The 19,473-nt window shown below is 43.2% G+C and overlaps 1 protein-coding gene across 10 annotated transcripts in view; it reads left to right on the plus strand.

The window, feature by feature from the left end:
• The first annotated feature begins 470 nt into the window (after nucleotides 1–470).
• The window catches only part of rassf7a (Ras association domain family member 7a), a 71,801-nt gene continuing 52,798 nt past the window's right edge, over nucleotides 471–19,473 (plus strand). For 6 of the 10 annotated variants that reach the window (XM_036976902.2, XM_036976927.2, XM_036976920.2 and 3 more), the window contains exon 1: nucleotides 12,491–12,953. The gene's annotated coding sequence lies outside the window, so the exon portion shown is untranslated. Of the gene's footprint in view, nucleotides 650–4,221; nucleotides 4,368–12,464; nucleotides 12,954–19,473 lie in introns of those variants that run through there. The other 4 variants (XM_036976917.2, XM_036976938.2, XM_036976953.2 and 1 more) reach the window with 3 other exon arrangements.

The raw sequence follows: 19,473 nt of genomic DNA on the forward strand, positions 1-19,473 counted from the left end.
ATTTCTATATTAACGTTCCAAAACGTTGCGTCCTCCTGAACGCGCCCCAGGTTGTTTGCTATAGCTAGCTAATAAGGTAACATGATTGAACAAAGTGTATGCTAAACAGATGGTTAACGGTCCGGTCCGCAAGTAGCGTGGTTTTAGGAAGGTCGTTTTAGAAAGGTATGCGTTATGCTTTCTGAATGTAAAATGCAGCCCACCAAAGCAGGATAGAAAGAAAAAAAAGTAGTGTCGGTGTCATGGGTCTTATTTTTTGAACAGTAATAGCTAGAATCAAGCTGTTTTTTTCTGAGGAAAAGTGGGAGACTTGGTTATTATGTTGGCTACAGAACCTGGCTATGAAATGCAGTGGGGAAAGTGCGAGGGTTGAGCGAGACTATAAATTCCAAAACGTTTCTATACTCAAGGGAGGTAAAAACTGCTATTATTTTTATTTTTGTGAAGCAGCTTGTGTTTTTCTTCACCAGACAAATGGTAGGCTAACTAACTAGACTGCTGGTTGTGACTGGTTAGCTACCGGGAAGCAAGAGAGGCACCTGCTTGATGTGTAAAATCGGAGGCAGAGCGGAGTCTGTCTGGCCACCCACATGAATGTGCCCTCTCAGCTCACCAGCTGATGTAGGCTAGGCTGTGTACTGCTGAACAGGTCTGTTACTTTTCTAACTGAATATAAACATTTTAACAATGTAATTTAACCAATTGAAGTTCGGAAATATGGGGAAAATGCAGACTGGTTTAAGCTTGGGAAGGACAATTATTTCACAGACATCATGTAGCCCAATATTGGGACTACTGTTTATCTCTCACTTGCCAGCTACTCCTTGACATCCCGCTAAGGTGCAACCTTTGGTATGCTGATGGAAGGCTACTCAGAGTCAGAGTCTGCGCTACAGCAAAGCCTAATCTAAGCAGACATGCCTGTGCTCATGATGATTCTTACAGGCAACGTGACTTTATAAAAGGAATTTGCTCATGGTGCACGCCGCTTAAATGACATGTAACACATTTGGACCAATACCGTCAGACATGAAACAACGATTCAAATGTAATGACGGCACATAGGATTTTGCACCCTTTGCAGGAGCCTTTTCATTTTCAACACCAGTGGTGCAACTAGTGCTTTTTAACAGCACTGAATCAAAACAGTGGAGAGCGGGAGTGAAGCAAGTGGTCCAAACCACTCCTTTTCCGAGGATGGGGCGAGGTGGTGCAACACTTATCTATTTTAATACAGACAAGCTCAAGACATAAAACATGTGAAAATTACAAATTAGCCAATAGATCCCGATAATTTTCTGGTAAAAAGTGGTGTTTCAAAAACATTACATCCATATTTTGTTATGCGGAGTGGAACCCAAGAGAGACTGGGATGAAGTAACCAAGGTATTTATTGACACGGGAGAGATGGAGTGCAGGTCAGGGGAAGCTTGGGCGGGTTGCTGGAAACCAGGTGCGGAGGCTGAGGCTGGAGCGAAAGGGGTTGAGACAGGGTAAGCAGGTCTAGAGGGGAATTCAAGGGAGTAGTAGAGTGGGGAATCCAGGACAGAGTAGCAGGATGATGAGACTTGGGACTGGAGACAGGGACAAGAGTCAGAGCGGGCAGAACTGTAGCGGAGGGGAAAACCACATCAGGCAAGGAAAACAGGCACGACAGGATCTGAATAGCAACAAACGTCTAGAAACGTAGACTGACTGAGCAGAGATTATGACCTGGCAGTGTGGAAGTGGCAGGGCTGAGTATTTGTAGAGGTCTTGATTATGGAACAGGTTGCAGCGGGTGGGATCTGCTCTGTCTCCGGTACACCCGTCTCTGCCCACACAATCACACAGAGAGAGAGGGAGAGAATACTGGGGGAGTGGCGGCAGGTCAAGGAGACACAGGATGAGCAGTAGAGGGCGTTGTAGTAGCAGATGTGACATATTTTGAAAGTGTCGGTACAGCTGCTCCGTTTGAGCCATTGCTCAGGTGCCTATGCAAGCGAGGAAGGTGTTTTAAATTGCATTCTCTGAGCCACCATCACTGGTCCATGTAAGCCTATCTCATCTGTTCCTCTGCCCTAATCTTTGCTGTAACAATCTAAGTGTTTGCTTTCCCTATGCATTAAAAACTGAGATCAAGAACATGTTCATTGATGTAGCCATCAAGCCAATGCACGTGTAGCTTAGCTTAGTGCTGCTAGAGCTGCTGGCTAGGGTTTAATATTTGCAAATGGAATTTGCAATAGATGCCTGCCAGATACCATTTAGCTTTGAACATTTATGACAAAAAGTTTAGGCTATTACAAGTTGCTACAATTTGATTTCATAGAAGCATTATAAAACTTTCAGTTTCTCATTGTGAAATAACTAAAGTAAGGTAACCTACATAGAACTGATTTGTTGTCACCAAATTGTGTCACGTTAGTTGTTGTTAGCACCATAGCCAATATTAAGTGATAATGCCTGAGTGTTTGGAATATATGTTGGCACTGTTGTTAGGCCCGATACGAAGTTGAGGTATAGGTAGGTATCATACAGGTATCATATAGTATATATGGTTAGCTCAACCTCTGTAAGTGTGGGCCTACATGGAATCTGATTATGTTGGGGATGTGAAGTGTTTTTCCAAGGCCGTTGTTTACTGTTGCTATGAGCGATGAGACCATTGGTTTCTTGGCATAGACAGGAAAATAGAAATAGAAATGGGCAGAAGAAGGAGTGAACCTGTTGCTCGGAGAAGTTAGTGGAATGCTGTTAAAGGAAGGGGAGCGGATATGAGAACTATCTGTTGTTTTTTAGTTCAATATAAATATGCCAACTTTATGATATTAAAATGCACTTAAAGTAAAAACTTCCAAATCTAGCATCTATTTCTTACTTTCAAGAAAAGGAAATAAACGGCATACGCCAGCCTGGACACGAGTCGTCATCATCATCAACAACTTTTTTCATTCTCCGGACACTACCCCTTTAAGATGTCAATCAGACTGTTGTTCACACACTGGCCTGGGGTGTCACCTCTTCCGCCGAAGTCGGTCCCTCTCCTTGTTCGGGCAGAGTTCGGCGATCGACGTCACCGGTCTTCTAGCCATCGCTGATCCACTTTTCAATTTCCATTTGTTTTGACTTGCACACCTGGTTTCAATCCCCCAATTACTTGTTATTTTTTTAACCCTCTGTTCCCCCATGTTTGTTTGTTTGAGTGACTGTTTCTTGTATTGCGGTCCGTTATTGTGGCCTTGGATTTATTTGACGTGTATTGTGATTATTGTTGAGTAAAATTGCGTACATTACTCATATCTGCTGTCCTGCGCCAGCTACACACAGACGCATTACATGGGGACTGATGTCCAGTAGAAAGTAGCTGACAGGGACCGTCGGGAGTTGATTTAACGGGACCATGCACTCCATGGCAAAACAACTTGTAAAAAATAACCCTGAAATAAGAGATGAAGTAGTTTGACCCCCGAATTGCTATAATCCGCTAAGAGACAAAATTGGAAAAACACCTGCACAAAAAACCACCTGTTAGCCAGCTACAGTAATGTTATCTAAGTAAGCCACAGCTTCATTTTGTGAGCCATGCTAGACAGCTTAATTGTGTGTGTGTGTATTTGTTTTCAGTTTCTGATTGCCTCCTCCAATAACCATAATGTATCAATTTTTCTCCCATTGAAATATTTGCACAAGTATGTAAATATCAGGTTGATATTTTGATGTGTCAATGGGATCAATTCCTTCACTATGGTTAAACAGTTGTACAAGATCTGACCAATAGTGTGCAACTGCAACCCGCCATTCAGGGAGTTCCTGCATGTGGGCATTTATGCGCATCCCATTGGTTCCTGCATGATCGCCCGCCTACTGTGTACCCAAGAAACCGTGCCCGACAGGCGGTAGCGAAGGACACTGTCTAGTTGCAGGCCTGGGCAATTCCAGTCCTCGGGGGCCTGATTGGTGTCACACTTTTCCCCATCCCTAGCAAACACAGCTGATTTACACAAATTGCATTTTTAACTGAAGATCATGATTAGTTGATTATTGGAGTTAGGTGTGTTTGCTGGGGCAGGGGAAAAAGTGTGACACCAATCAGGCCCCCGAGGACTGGAGTTGCCCAGGCCTGTTTGTCCCCGCCTCCCACTGGCACAGCAGGCAGGAGGCTGGGGCGATACAGTGTGCAGAGCAAGGCTTCACTAGATTCCACGCCCACTTTACTTCTCTTATTTCCCTTTTTGTTAGCCACGGCAATCCATTCCTTCTCTCATCTCCACTTGACGAGCCATCAGTTTCAAACAAAACATCCGCCTCCGCCATCTTCTCCATCCTTCTGGCTGCTCCTAGCTGTACTGGTACCTGCCGCTCCTCCTCTCTGACGAGGTTAAAAGGTAAGGGTGATATATTTATGCCAGCCTGTGAGACCAGCTTTAAACTGTGAAAGAATGTTACCTTCATTTAGTGCAATAAAATTATGATTTAATGTGACATCCATTACATATACGGGTTTGTGCTTGTCTGAAAGATAAAGACTTAGATGAATGTGAACTATTTATCAGTGCATCATAGCTGTGGGAAGTAGGGGTGCTGAAGATGCTGCAGCTCCCCCTGAAAAATCTGAATTGCAAAAAAATATTAATAGCAAATTTTACACAGTACAAGTCAAAAGTTTAAACACAGCTACTCATTCCAAGGTTTTTCTTGATTTTTACTATTTTCTACATTGTAGAATAATAGTGAAGATATCAACACTATGAAATAACACATGGAATCATGTAGTAACCAAAAAAACTGTTAAACAAATCAAAATATATTCTTCAAAGTAGCCACTCTTTGCCTTGATATCTTTGCACACGCTTGGCATTCTCTCAACCAGCTTCATGAGGTAGTCACCTGGAATGCATTTCAATTACCAGATGTGCCTTGTTAAAAGTTAATTTTTAGAATTTCTTTCCTTAATGCGTTTGAGCCAATCAGCTGTGTTGTGACAAGTTAGGGTTGGTATACAGAAAATAGCCCTATTTGGTAAAAGACCATTGTCTATATTATGGCAACAACAGTTCAAATAAGTGAAGAGAAACGACAGTCCATCATTACTTTAAGACATCAAGATTTGGAAAATGTCAAGAACTTGAAAGTTTCTTCAAGTACTGTCGCAAAAAGCAACAAGCGCTATGATGAAACTGGCTCTCATGAGGACCGCAACATGAAAGGAAGACCCAGAGTTACCTTTAGAGAATAAGTTCATTAGAGTTGCCAGCCTCAGAAATCGGTAATTAACTGCAGTGGCATCCCGTCATTCAGGGCAGGTGGGGCAGAGCCTGTTTTGAGCCCCACATTATTTCCCCCCAAAATAAACAAATAAAAATGTGTGTGTATATATATATATATATATATATATATATATATATATATATATATATATATATATATATATATATATATATATATATATATATATATGATTTTATTTTGGGGGTGGCCTGTTTCGCATGTTATTGTGGCATTAATATGTGTCACATATCAGTTTGCAAACAATGTAAAATATATATATATATTATTGCGTTAATAAAGCCGCGTACAAACAGTCCACTCCAAAATGCAGGTGTTTCAGCCTAGCTCAGTGCTTTCTGTGGTGGTGGGGCAGGCCAGCAGAAAATAGGAGCATTGCACTGTGATTGGCTCAGCATTGCACCGTGATTGACTTCGTGTTCTGTCACTCATGGGGACACTGTCACTGCCTTTAGTAAGTTTAGGCATCAACAATGTGAGGCCTTTGGGCGCTGCCATAGCGTTACATTGGAAGTGCTTTTTCCAAGAAGGCTCTATGTCATTGGCCACAGAAATGACATCAAATCACGTTATATGTACAGTAGCTTTGATTGGACTGATCATGTCAACATCATACTTTCACAATCTTAGCTAGCAGTCATCATCATGAATCAAGTCTACTGGCAGATCATTCTTAATCCTTGTCATATCAAGAGAAATAAAGAAGAAAAAGTATGGATAAAAATGTATCGGTGCTCATCGGCCGTTGGACATAAACATTACACAACAAGTTGGAAATCGCAAATTCAACAATGAGTTGTTTGGAAGGAATCGTTGACAGTGGCTAACTGCAAGCTTTGCAACTGGGAAGTCGGGAATAATACGTCTTTGAACGGTCATTCAACTCGGAACTGTAAATCCAGAATCTTTCTCTTTGATGACAAAATTTGCCCATGGAGGACCGCCGCGCCACTTTCCTGTTCAAGCACATCACAACAAGTCCAGAAATGTCTTATGCTGCTTCATAAATGATATAGGATGCCAGAGAGATATTTATACTGTAGCTAAGAAAGTCATTCTAAGTGTATGTTGTGTAGTAGGCTTTTAGTAGCCCATGTGCCTCACCCTAATCATTTGGTCTATTTCATTTAATTTTGCTTAACATTATTGTTCTGACTCGGTGGTGCTGCAGCCTGTAACCTGTTTTTGAGAAATGTCATCATTTAATATTGTAAGAGGTTTCATTGTCTGCTTATATGCCCCCTTTATCCTATGGTAAAATACTGTAAGAGCATCCCATGTTGTGCATTCTGTCGCTGTACATTTCAAAAGTACTGAACAAATAGTTATATTAACTACGTCCATCTTACCGTACGTAGCTCACTCATTAATCTCTTAATCGAAATTACAGAATGCCTCTTATCCGCTCATCGTTCCCTTATGCCATAGTTTGTACATTTCAATTGTCAGTAGAAACCACATTTGTTTAAGCAAGTCAGCCATATCAGCTATGGTTTTTAAAAAGACAGTAAATGAGTCTGAATTAATTGTTTCGCTGCCAGACAAGGCTCCACTGATAGCCAGGTGTAGCTGTAGTAAGATGTAGGCCCTAACAGTTTGTGGGCACCACTTGTCGCTGCTATAGTGCAATTAATGTATTGTTTAGTGTTGTGTAGTGTCTTTGCTGGCATGCATCTTACTTTTTTTTTGTTGAGTTTGCCCCACTAAGATTTACATGCTAATATTGACACTAATTGACATTAATTGCACCTCAGATTGCAGCCCAAATAAATGCTTCACAGAGTTCAAGTAACAGACACATCTCAACATCAACTGTTCAGAGGAGACTGCGTGAATCAGGATTTCATGGTCGAATTTCTGCAAAGAAACCCCTACTAAAGGACACCAATAATAAGAAGAGACCTGCTTGGGCCAAGAAACACGAGCAATGGACATTAAACCGGTGGAAATCTGTCCGTCCCAAATTTGAGACTTTTGGTTCCAACCGCTGTGTCTTTGTGAGATGCAGAGTAGGTGAACGGATGTATTCTCCATGTGTGGTTCCCACCGTGAAGCATGGAGGTGGAGGTGTGCTGTTGTGGGGGTGCTTTGCTGTTGGTGATTTATTTAGAATTGTGTTAGCCATGCTTAACCAGGTTTGTGCTTGGGATTATCATTTGTTTTTCAAGAGGACAATGACCCAGCACACACCTCCAAGCTGTGTTAGGTGTTATTTGATCTAGAAGGAGAGTGATGGAGTGCTGCATCAGATGACCTGGCCTCCACAATCATCCGACCTCAACCCAATTGAGATGGTTTGGGATGAGTTGGACCGCAGAGTGAAGGAAAAGCATCCAACAAGTGCTCAGCATTTGTGGGAACTCCTTCAAGACGGTTGGAAAAGCAATCCAGGTGACTACCTCATGAAGCTGGTTGAGAGAATGCTAAGAGTGTGCAAAGCTGTCATCAAGGCAAAGTGTGGCTACTTTGAAGAATCTCAAATATAAAATATATTTGTATTTGTTTTACACTTTCTTGGTTACTACATGATTCCATATGTGTTATTTAATACTTTTGATGTCTTTGCAATTATTCTACAATACAGAAAATGGGGAAAATAAGTAAAAACTGTTGAATGAGAAGGTGTGTCCAAACTTTTGACTGGTATTCTACATAATCACAAGAGGAGTGCACTTAGCCTTTACTAGTATTAGCGGGCTGATATAGACATCTGTAGAGTCTGTAGAGGGGTAACATTTTTTGCAGCGTCTCTGCTTTGGAAAAAAAAGGTTGTTGTATAATTAAGCAATAAGGCCCGAGGAGAGGTTGTATACGCAACGCGGAGTGCCTGGACAAAGCTCTAAGCCGTGGCGTGTTGACCATATATCACAAACCCCCGAAGTGCCTTGTTTCTATTATAAACTGGTTACCAACGTAATAAGAGCAGTACAAATAAATGTTTTGTAATACCCATGGTATATGGTCTGAAATACCATGGCTGTCAGCCAATCAGCATTCGTGGCTCGAACCACCCAGTTTATAATGAAGAACAGTATCTTGCAGGATTCAATAGATGGATTTGTAAGAGTTGTTGCCCTGTCCCTTTCTCTGATATTGCCATTCTAATGGATGTTGCAAAGGTATGGGCAAAGACACAAAAGATCATATCAAATGAACACATTTCTTGATCAAATAATATGGAAAACAACCACTTTTTGTGCAGTATTAATTTGCCATCCTTACAAACCACTTAATGTAAATGTATATGAATGTATTGTACTTAGGCTAGTCATCTAGGTTTATACCTGTAGACTTTCCATCACCATGAAGAAAAACAATGTACAATACAGCAATTGAGTACGTTGAGACATCAATTGGTTTGTGATGATGTGGTGATGTGGCTCAGTTTGTATCATGGCACTTGCAATGTTAGGGTTGTGGCTTCAATTCCCACGAGGGACCAATATGAAAAAGTATGAAAATGTGTGCACTCTCTACTGTAAGTTGCTCTGGATAAGAGTGTCTACTAAAATGGAAAAGGAATTAATAGACCATTTCAGCTTTCACATAGAAATAAGTTGCATTTGCAAAGTATTTCAAGAAAGAGGCAAAAATACAGTATGTCAAACAACTATTTCTATATTCCACAAGTATTATCAGATTAACTGTTTTGTACAGATAGTTATCAGACTCAAGTTACTAATTCTGGTAAACACATATACATTTAGTTAATTTTTTTTCACAAAACTAGTGCACTGGGCCTTTACTAATCCTGTATTAGCAGACTGATATAGACCCACAGCTGTGTAGTGCTTGATGTTGCTGCTTTTTCCTATGAAATAAATAATCTGCCATAGCAGTGTGAGAGTGCCAGCTGTTATAGTGTTCTGTGGGAAAACAGCAGTCCTTATAGTTGTGTGTCTACGGCCACATACGGTCTACGGTGTGGTACGGCCAAGAGCAGTCAAATCAAATCAAAGTTTATTTGTCACGTGCGCTGAATACAACAGGTACACAACAACACCTTACAGTGAAATGCTTACTTACAGGCTCTTACCAATAGTACAATAAAGGTATTAGGTGAACAATAGGTAAGTAAAGAAATAAAACAACAGTAAAAAGACAGGCTATATACAGTAGCTAGGCTATAAAAGTGAGGCTACATACAGACACCGGTTAGTCAGGCTGATTGAGGTATTATGTACATGTAGATATGATTAAAGTGACTTCCTTCTATTAAGGCAAGTCGTCCAGGTCCTGAGGCAGCGCTGTTAGTCAACTGTTTGGACTAATGATTAAACCCCAGATCAGCTAGATGCAGGCAAGAATGTGCAAGGTGGTATTGAATGTGTCACTGTCTGTCACCTTGATTACTCAAATTTGTCTATAGACCTGTGCACCTACATTATAAACTATCATTTGTAGGTTGTAGCAACCTGATGATGGGTATAGGGCAACTTCGAGTATCATGTAGTAGCCTAAACCTATCGATAGGTGAATGGAATATGAATGACAGTCATCCAATATGGTGTAATAGACATAAGGCCACCAAAAACCGTCCTCCCTAATCTTAAACGGCAAAGACCGCCGTTGTTGCTGTGGAATGCCATTCAAGTATTTCAGCATGAACTTAGTTAGCGCTATGTTTGTATCTTAGTCTTTTTGTTAGTAAATATCCCATCCCCCTATGTTTGTATCTTATTATTTTTGTTAGTAAATATCCCATCCCTCTATGTTTGTATCTTAGTCTTTTTGTTAGTAAATATCCCATCCCCCTATGTTTGTATCTTAGTGTTTTGTTAGTAAATATCCCATCCCCCTATGTTTGTATCTTAGTGTTTTGTTAGTAAATATCCCATCCCCCTATGTTTGTATCTTAGTGTTTTGTTAGTAAATATCCCATCCCCCTATGTTTGTATCTTAGTCTTTTTGTTACAAACATAGGGGGATGGGATATTTACTAACAAAAATAATAAGATATAAACATAGGGGGGTGGGATATTTACTAACAAAACACTAAGATACAAACATAGGGGGATGGGATATTTACTATCTTAGTGTTTTGTTAGTAAATATCCCATCCCCCTATGTTTGTATCTTAGTGTTTTGTTAGTAAATATCCCACCCCCCTATGTTTATATCTTATTATTTTTGTTAGTAAATATCCCATCCCCCTATGTTTATATCTTATTATTTTTGTTAGTAAATATCCCATCCCCTTGATCTGTAGACTAGTCCTTTCATTCTGCTCCTCCTCATCTCCTAATGGTGGAAGTAACAGTTTACTTCTGCAATCTAAAAACTGCAGTGCAAAATAAGCCACATTTGCATCTTTCTATTTCTTTGGGAGCTGCACTTCAGTGAAACGCAAAAACATCATTTGGTATGTTCATGGTGTATTTTCCCAGGATATGAATACATTCCCTCCCCCAGTGTCTATTGGGTCTTATCATATTGCTGTAATGAAACAAAAGATGTGTATCTAATTGTAGGTCTGCCCCCTCCTTGCCCTCCTCCTCCCTGAAATCCCCCCACACTGAATCATCTGTCCAGCTGCTTTTCCATTGGAAAACAAAAAGGCTTGTGTACCAGCTGGAGATAGCACTTTACACACATCACCCACACACACACACACATCACTCATCCTTACACACTGTTAGCTGTGGGGTAGACAGAGTGCATTCCGTTCATGGGCATGACCCCAAGTAAACTACGTACTCCCACAGCAGTCCACTCTGTGGAAAGATCCATAGAGGTACTCCCTGTTCCCGTCACCCCAATTAGGCTACTCACTGGGTGAATCTCAATATACACTCTTCCTCTGTCCCAGTCAGAGCAGTTTGAAGTGCTAGTGTACTTAATCCTGCCTGTACTCCTGCAACAGCCTAATCAGAGCTGTGACTCACATGTTCTCCTCTGATTGAAAGGCCCATAAAAACATAACTTAGGCTACTTCTGGTTCCTCCTGTCAGCTCCAAGGTTATCTCTACAGTCAGTCAGTCACTATTATACTGGAACACAGTATTTACAGAACATGCTGCTCAAACACAATGTCTCATTGTTCAGTCTCTGATTATGGGGATCTATGATTTTGAAATGACTGTCATACTAGGATGTTATAAAGCTACTTTTATTAAGCTTATAATAGGCTATATCCATTCGAAGAGCATGCCAGATCCATAGCTATTAGGCTACCCTCTATTACTATTAGGCTACTGTGCAATAGGTCATTCATTGTTCATTTTGGGGATAAATCTCATTTTCAAATATGCTAGATGATGTCTACCTGCTGCTGTATGTAGCCTAAATATCCGTGCTAAACTGAGATCTATGGTACAGCTGTTACTAAAAGCCTAATTCAGCAGCCATTACAGGGCTATCACAGAGCAGTTCACTTCCAGTCAAAACTCTCCATTACCCACTTCAAATAAATCAATCCTAGCCATTTAGACCTGTCTGTTCTCCCTGTGGTGTGTACCCCCCTTTTGGAGAGAGCATTTTACTTCTGAAGTAGGGTCATTTAGTGAAACAGATCACGTGCTCAAATATTGCTGAAAAGGTGAGGGACGTGTGAGTGCAAATATACAGCTATCTTTTCTGTTTAGCCCGTGTACATGTATTTCACTCTCCCTCGTCCCTACACGTTAGCTGTTGTTGGGAAATCAGGGCTATTCTGCACTGCTCTTTTACAGCACTTCAGAAGCCAGTCACATTCTTATCAAACCACACGGTACACCAGCCACCTGTGACAGTGTTATCATCAGCAGACCAGTTGACAACACCAGAATGGTGTCAACAACAGATAATAAAGTGGAATATCAGCTGTTTCCGAACGTAGGACCAACTGAAGCTGTAGCACTTCTCGTCAGGCTCACACAGTGGTGTTGAGTGGTGGAGAGCGCATTGATCCTCTCAGCCATGGGAAATACAGGGAGGATATGGGACTATCCTTAACCACTGATACAGGGTCAGATATTTTCCCATCCTCCTAATAGTTAGGCCTAAGGTTTGGATTGGGGGAATGGGGTATGCTGGCCTGTGGTTAATGGCAATTTCTGCATCAAGCACAGTGAGGCTGTGGGGGTGTTAGCAGGTTAAAGGGCGTAATGGCGGGCAGGGAGTTAAAGTTTGAGCTGGACTAGAATCTGTTCCCCCCCCCCTTGAGCAGGGAGGGGGAGGAAAATGGGGACAGGCCTTGGTCTGGTGGCCTCTTCAGTGTCTGGCCCCCTTTTGACTTCCATTCAATCCCCCTTTCTTTCTCTCTGTTTCTGTCTGTTTTTCGATTATTCTCTCTCTTTGTCTCTCTCTCTTCCTCTGTCTTTTTCATAAAATCTTCCCTGTCTCTTTTCTTATTTTCGCTCTCTCTCTCTCTCGCACTCTCTATCTCTGTGTTTTTTGTGTTAAGGGAACTGCAGTCATGTGACTTTTTTGTCTCAACACAATCACCAGTGTTTGTCATTGGTCGATTTCTTTGAAAGAGCATTGGTCTCCAGGGCGACAGAGAATGGCGGCACCACTTTACTTTTCTCTCCTGCTCCCACCCCTCCCCTCCACATCACGCTGAGTGTGTGGGGGGCTCTTATTCACTCCACTGGATCAGGTAGCAGTGTAACACTCTCTCACAGTGACAGGGCTGTTTCTCTCTCTTGCTCCTCTTTCACACCACCACAGAGACCCAGACAAACGGTTGGAGTCTACTAAACAAAGTGAGTAGTTGTTGGCTTTTTGTCCCCTGTTTTGCAAGTTTTCTCTGTGTCTTTTTCTGTTGGCTGTCTTTGTCAAACTGTTGCTTTCAAGAGTGTTTTAATTCATGTGAAGTAATAGACGTTGATGTCATTCTAAGGCAGATTGTAACAAAAAAAACGAATGATAAAATCAGTCTGCAATCAATTGAACTTTTTGTTTGCTTATGTGGCATTCACATTGTCTTCTGGCAACTGATGAAAAATGCTCTTACCAGTAGCTTATCTATTAAAGACATTACCATGGTAATGGCAAGAGCAGAGCAATCACTTGAGTGTCTAAAGGTGAATGCAGGTCTAACATTGGCACAAATGTCTTGTCTTCATACCAGGTGAGGGTACATTTTTCAAAGCTCTCATGTAGGCTATTTACATTCTGAACATCTTTAAGGAGTCATAGAGTCATGTTGTTATTATTGCATGCTGACTAATAATCAATGAGTATGATTCATTTTCTGGCTAGATTGATGGTGGATTTCCTTTCCATGGGAAATTAAAATTGACAGGTCATTTTGGTGTAAAGCTGCATTAGCCCTAAACATGGACCTTACAGTTAGTTGTCTTAATTTCAGTGAAAGTCTATGGAAAAAAATTGTATTTAAACTGATGGCGTGACATCTGTGGTCTCAAGATTTGTGTTCTTAAAATCATTGGGTCGTATTGGTCGTGCAGTAGAATAAGCTGCGATCTTGAGACTGCAGCTGTGAGCTGTCTGTGTTCCTTTGGCCTTGTCTCGACACAATCTTTGGGCTGTGTCTGTGAATTAGGCCACTTTCTCACATTTTTGCATGGCAACCGCCTTCAAGTGTTGTCCTCTTTTGGCTGTGTTTGGTATCCGTGACAACGCCAGAAGCAGAGCTCTCGGCCACTCCCACAGGTGCACTCTTGTCTTGTCTGTCTAATGGCCAGAGGATCTACTGTTACACACACACACACACACACACACTGCTCGATTGACCTGGCTGTCCTGTGATACTTGACCTGTGCAGATCAGTCAGTTATCAGTTCCTACACAATAGAGCGGACATACCAGGTTCATTTCAGCATCTTTTTAGTCAGGGGAGACCAGTCGGGGGAGAGGTTATACTCAGAGCTGGGTTGCTGATATTAGAGACTGTATTGCTTGTCTGTGTCTTGTATGGGAAGGCTAATGTACGGGAGGCAGACTGGCTGGATCTAGACAGGGAGGCTAATGTACGGGAAGCAGACTGGCTGGATCTAGTCAGGAAGGCTAATGTACGGGAAGCAGACTGGCTGGATCTAGTCAGGGAGGCTAATGTACGGGAGGCAGACTGGCTGGATCTAGACAGGGAGGCTAATGTACGGGAGGCAGACTGGCTGGATCTAGTCAGGGAGGCTAATGTACGGGAGGCAGACTGGCTGGATCTAGACAGGAAGGCTAATGTACGGGAAGCAGACTGGCTGGATCTAGTCAGGGAGGCTAATGTACGGGAGGCAGACTGGCTGGATCTAGACAGGGAGGCTAATGTACGGGAGGCAGACTGGCTGGATCTAGACAGGGAGGCTAATGTACGGGAGGCAGACTGGCTGGATCTAGACAGGGAGGCTAATGTACCGGAGGCAGATTGGCTGGATCTAGACAGGGAGGCTAATGTACGGGAGGCAGACTGGCTGGATCTAGACAGGGAGGCTAATGTACCGGAGGCAGACTGGCTGGATCTAGACAGGGAGGCTAATGTACCGGAGGCAGACTGGCTGGATCTAGACAGGGAGGCTAATGTACGGGAAGCAGACTGGATGGATCTAGTCAGGGAGGCTAATGTACGGGAAGCAGACTGGCTGGATCTAGACAGGGAGGCTAATGTACCGGAGGCAGACTGGCTGGATCTAGACAGGGAGGCTAATGTACGGGAAGCAGACTGGCTGGATCTAGACAGGGAGGCTAATGTACCGGAGGCAGACTGGCTGGATCTAGACATGGAGGCTAATGTACGGGAGGCAGACTGGCTGGATCTAGACAGGCAGGCTAATGTACGGGAAGCAGACTGGCTGGATCTAGACAGGGAGGCTAATGTACGGGAAGCAGACTGGATGGATCTAGTCAGGGAGGCTAATGTACGGGAAGCAGACTGGCTGGATCTAGACAGGGAGGCTAATGTACGGGAGGCAGACTGGCTGGATCTAGACAGGGAGGCTAATGTACGGGAGGCAGACTGGCTGGATCTAGTCAGGGAGGCTAATGTACGGGAGGCAGACTGGCTGGATCTAGACAGGAAGGCTAATGTACGGGAAGCAGACTGGCTGGATCTAGTCAGGGAGGCTAATGTACGGGAGGCAGACTGGCTGGATCTAGACAGGGAGGCTAATGTACGGGAGGCAGACTGGCTGGATCTAGACAGGGAGGCTAATGTACGGGAGGCAGACTGGCTGGATCTAGACAGGGAGGCTAATGTACCGGAGGCAGATTGGCTGGATCTAGACAGGGAGGCTAATGTACGGGAGGCAGACTGGCTGGATCTAGACAGGGAGGCTAATGTACCGGAGGCAGACTGGCTGGATCTAGACAGGGAGGCTAATGTACCGGAGGCAGACTGGCTGGATCTAGACAGGGAGGCTAATGTACGGGAAGCAGACTGGATGGATCTAGTCAGGGAGGCTAATGTACGGGAAGCAGACTGGCTGGATCTAGACAGGGAGGCTAATGTACCGGAGGCAGACTGGCTGGATCTAGACAGGGAGGCTAATGTACGGGAAGCAGACTGGCTGGATCTAGACAGGGAGGCTAATGTACCGGAGGCAGACTGGCTGGATCTAGACATGGAGGCTAATGTACGGGAGGCAGACTGGCTGGATCTAGACAGGCAGGCTAATGTACGGGAAGCAGACTGGCTGGACAGTTTGGGAAACAGCTGTTCTGTGACGAGTGAATAATTGTTTATCTACTCAAGATTTTAAGTGTGTTTGTTTGTGTGTGTGTGCGCCCCCATGAGTGTGACTGTGTGTGGGCTCACAGGAAGCTGTGGTGGAGTGTGTCATGGCTTTATCTATCCGTAGACATTAATACTTGACTAAGAAGAAACGGGGACTTGGGCCGCGTTGTTGCTCCCGGCAGCATGGTGCTTTGTATGATGTCACCCCTGGTGGTGTTAGGCAAAGCAGTGTTTCTGTAGATTCTTTAGGCTACTAGATTATGTTTATGCCAGGTTCTGATGAGCCCTTTTACACTACCACTCTCTAGAATATGAGACGTACGGGATATTGTGAGGATGATATCTATAAAATAAATGTGCAGTAGAACAATACAAGTCCATTATGTGAGTGGAGACAGTGTCATGTTCCCCAGGCTGGCGGTTGTGTGCAGGGGGAAGGGGAGGGTGAGGGTGGGACGTACACTGACTCAACCAGCCACCCCACTGCACACACAGCAAGATGAATCATTTGATCCACAGAAGAGAAAGAGAAGTGGAGTGAAAGCCATTGAGACTTATTGTTCTAACAATAGATAGCCCTTTCCCCAAACATCAGAGAGAGAGACAGAGAATGGCACAGACAGACAGATGGACGGACAGGGAGACGGACGGACAGACGGATGGACAGACAGACAGACAGACGGACAGGGGGAGAGGGGGAGACAGACACACAGGGGGAGAGGGAGACAGGGAAAACAGGGGGAGACAGGGAGACAGGGAAAACAGGGGGACAGGGGGAGAGGGAGACAGGGGGAGAGGGAGAACCAGACAGAGATAGGGCGTCAGTGCCTGCATTAGGGGACCTCACACACTCTCTGTTAGGCTTACTCTGTGTTTTTGTTCACCCCTGACCTCTGACCTCTAATCACCTGACTGGTCCATTTGCCCTAACCGGGAGTTCATGCCCTTCCACTACCAAAGCACATGAACCCCCACATGAGGATCTGTCTTTTTCAGTCATCTATTTCCTGTGTTTGAGGGTTACAAAATCCACTTGTCACTTAAATCTGGCTGGATTGATTGCTTTCATTTTACTCCTGCGAACCTTTCATACTCTTGCTTGTGTTGTTTTTTCTGCTGAAATGTGTGTAATGACCTGTCAAACACACCCCCGTTAGTAGCTGAAATGGGCTGAATGGAATACATTATCTTTCCGTTGCATCTATAAGAATGCTAAAGCTTGGTCAAGGATTTAATGCATTGTCTTGACACTTAGATGAAAAGAAAGGTTCCCTTTTATTTTGAAAAAGTAATAAATAATTCAATACAGTTGAAATGTTTACAAATTAGAAAAATTAAAACTTGGATTATAGTGATATTATGCCTGGTCTCGCAAACAATGTAAAGTATGTACAGTGCCTTGCGAAAGTATTCGGCCCCCTTGAACTTTGCGACCTTTTGCCACATTTCAGGCTTCAAACATAAAGATATAAAACTGTATTTTTTTGTGAAGAATCAACAACAAGTGGGACACAATCATGAAGTGGAACAACATTTATTGGATATTTCAAACTTTTTTAACAAATCAAAAACTGAAAAATTGGGCGTGCAAAATTATTCAGCCCCTTTACTTTCAGTGCAGCAAACTCTCTCCAGAAGTTCAGTGAGGATCTCTGAATGATCCAATGTTGACCTAAATGACTAATGATGATAAATACAATCCACCTGTGTGTAATCAAGTCTCCGTATAAATGCACCTGCACTGTGATAGTCTCAGAGGTCCGTTAAAAGCGCAGAGAGCATCATGAAGAACAAGGAACACACCAGGCAGGTCCGAGATACTGTTGTGAAGAAGTTTAAAGCCGGATTTGGATACAAAAAGATTTCCCAAGCTTTAAACATCCCAAGGAGCACTGTGCAAGCGATAATATTGAAATGGAAGGAGTATCAGACCACTGCAAATCTACCAAGACCTGGCCGTCCCTCTAAACTTTCAGCTCATACAAGGAGAAGACTGATCAGAGATGCAGCCAAGAGGCCCATGATCACTCTGGATAAACTGCAGAGATCTACAGCTGAGGTGGGAGACTCTGTCCATAGGACAACAATCAGTTGTATATTGCACAAATCTGGCCTTTATGGAAGAGTGGCAAGAAGAAAGCCATTTCTTAAAGATATCCATAAAAAGTGTTGTTTAAAGTTTGCCACAAGCCACCTGGGAGACACACCAAACATGTGGAAGAAGGTGTTCTGGTCAGATGAAACCAAAATTGAACTTTTTGGCAACAATGCAAAACGCTATGTTTGGCGTAAAAGCAACACAGCTGAACACACCATCCCCACTGTCAAACATGGTGGTGGCAGCATCATGGTTTGGGCCTGCTTTTCTTCAGCAGGGACAGGGAAGATGGTTAAAATTGATGGGAAGATGGATGGAGCCAAATACAGGACCATTCTGGAAGGAAACCTGATGGAGTCTGCAAAAGACCTGAGACTGGGACGGAGATTTGTCTTCCAACAAGACAATGATCCAAAACATAAAGCAAAATCTACAATGGAATGGTTCAAAAATAAACATATCCAGGTGTTAGAATGGCCAAGTCAAAGTCCAGACCTGAATCCAATCGAGAATCTGTGGAAAGAACTGAAAACTGCTGTTCACAAATGCTCTCCATCTAACCTCACTGAGCTCGAGCTGTTTTGCAAGGAGGAATGGGAAAAAATGTCAGTCTCTCGATGTGCAAAACTGATAGAGACATACCCCAAGCGACTTACAGCTGTAATCGCAGCAAAAGGTGGCGCTACAAAGTATTAACTTAAGGGGGCTGAATAATTTTGCACGCCCAATTTTTCAGTTTTTGATTTGTTAAAATATCCAATAAATGTCGTTCCACATCATGATTGTGTCCCACTTGTTGTTGATTCTTCACAAAAAGATACAGTTTTATATCTTTATGTTTGAAGCCTGAAATGTGGCAAAAGGTCGCAAAGTTCAAGGGGGCCGAATACTTTCGCAAGGCACTGTATATATAGGTGTAATCTAGAGCCAAGCCTGTTGATTTTTAATCTGAGGGCATCCTGCTATTGACACACGTTGAATTTTGCAACAACAACCGCAATTAATGAAGCAGTCTAGACAGCTAGGTCTAGACAGCTCAGGTGAGTGCAGTAGGTCTAGACAGAGCAGGTGAGTGCAGTAGGTCTAGACAGAGCAGGTGAGTGCAGTAGGTCTAGACAGAGCAGGTGTGTGCAGTAGGTCTAGACAGAGCAGGTGAGTGCAGTAGGTCTAGACAGAGCAGTTGAGTGCAGTAGGTCTAGACAGAGCAGTTGAGTGCAGTAGGTCTAGACAGAGCAGGTGAGTGCAGTAGGTCTAGACAGAGCAGGTGAGTGCAGTAGGTCTAGACAGAGCAGGTGAGTGCAGTAGGTCTAGACAGAGCAGGTGAGTGCAGTAGGTCTAGACAGAGCAGGTGAGTGCAGTACGTCTAGACAGAGCAGGTGAGTGCAGTACGTCTAGACAGAGCAGGTGAGTGCAGTACGTCTAGACAGAGCAGGTGAGTGCAGTACGTCTAGACAGAGCAGGTGAGTGCAGTAGGTCTAGACAGAGCAGGTGAGTT

The sequence above is a fragment of the Oncorhynchus mykiss genome, chromosome 1, assembly GCF_057628025.1.
Source record: "Oncorhynchus mykiss isolate SJ-2025 chromosome 1, ASM5762802v1, whole genome shotgun sequence".
NCBI classification, from domain to species: Eukaryota; Metazoa; Chordata; class Actinopteri; order Salmoniformes; family Salmonidae; genus Oncorhynchus; species Oncorhynchus mykiss.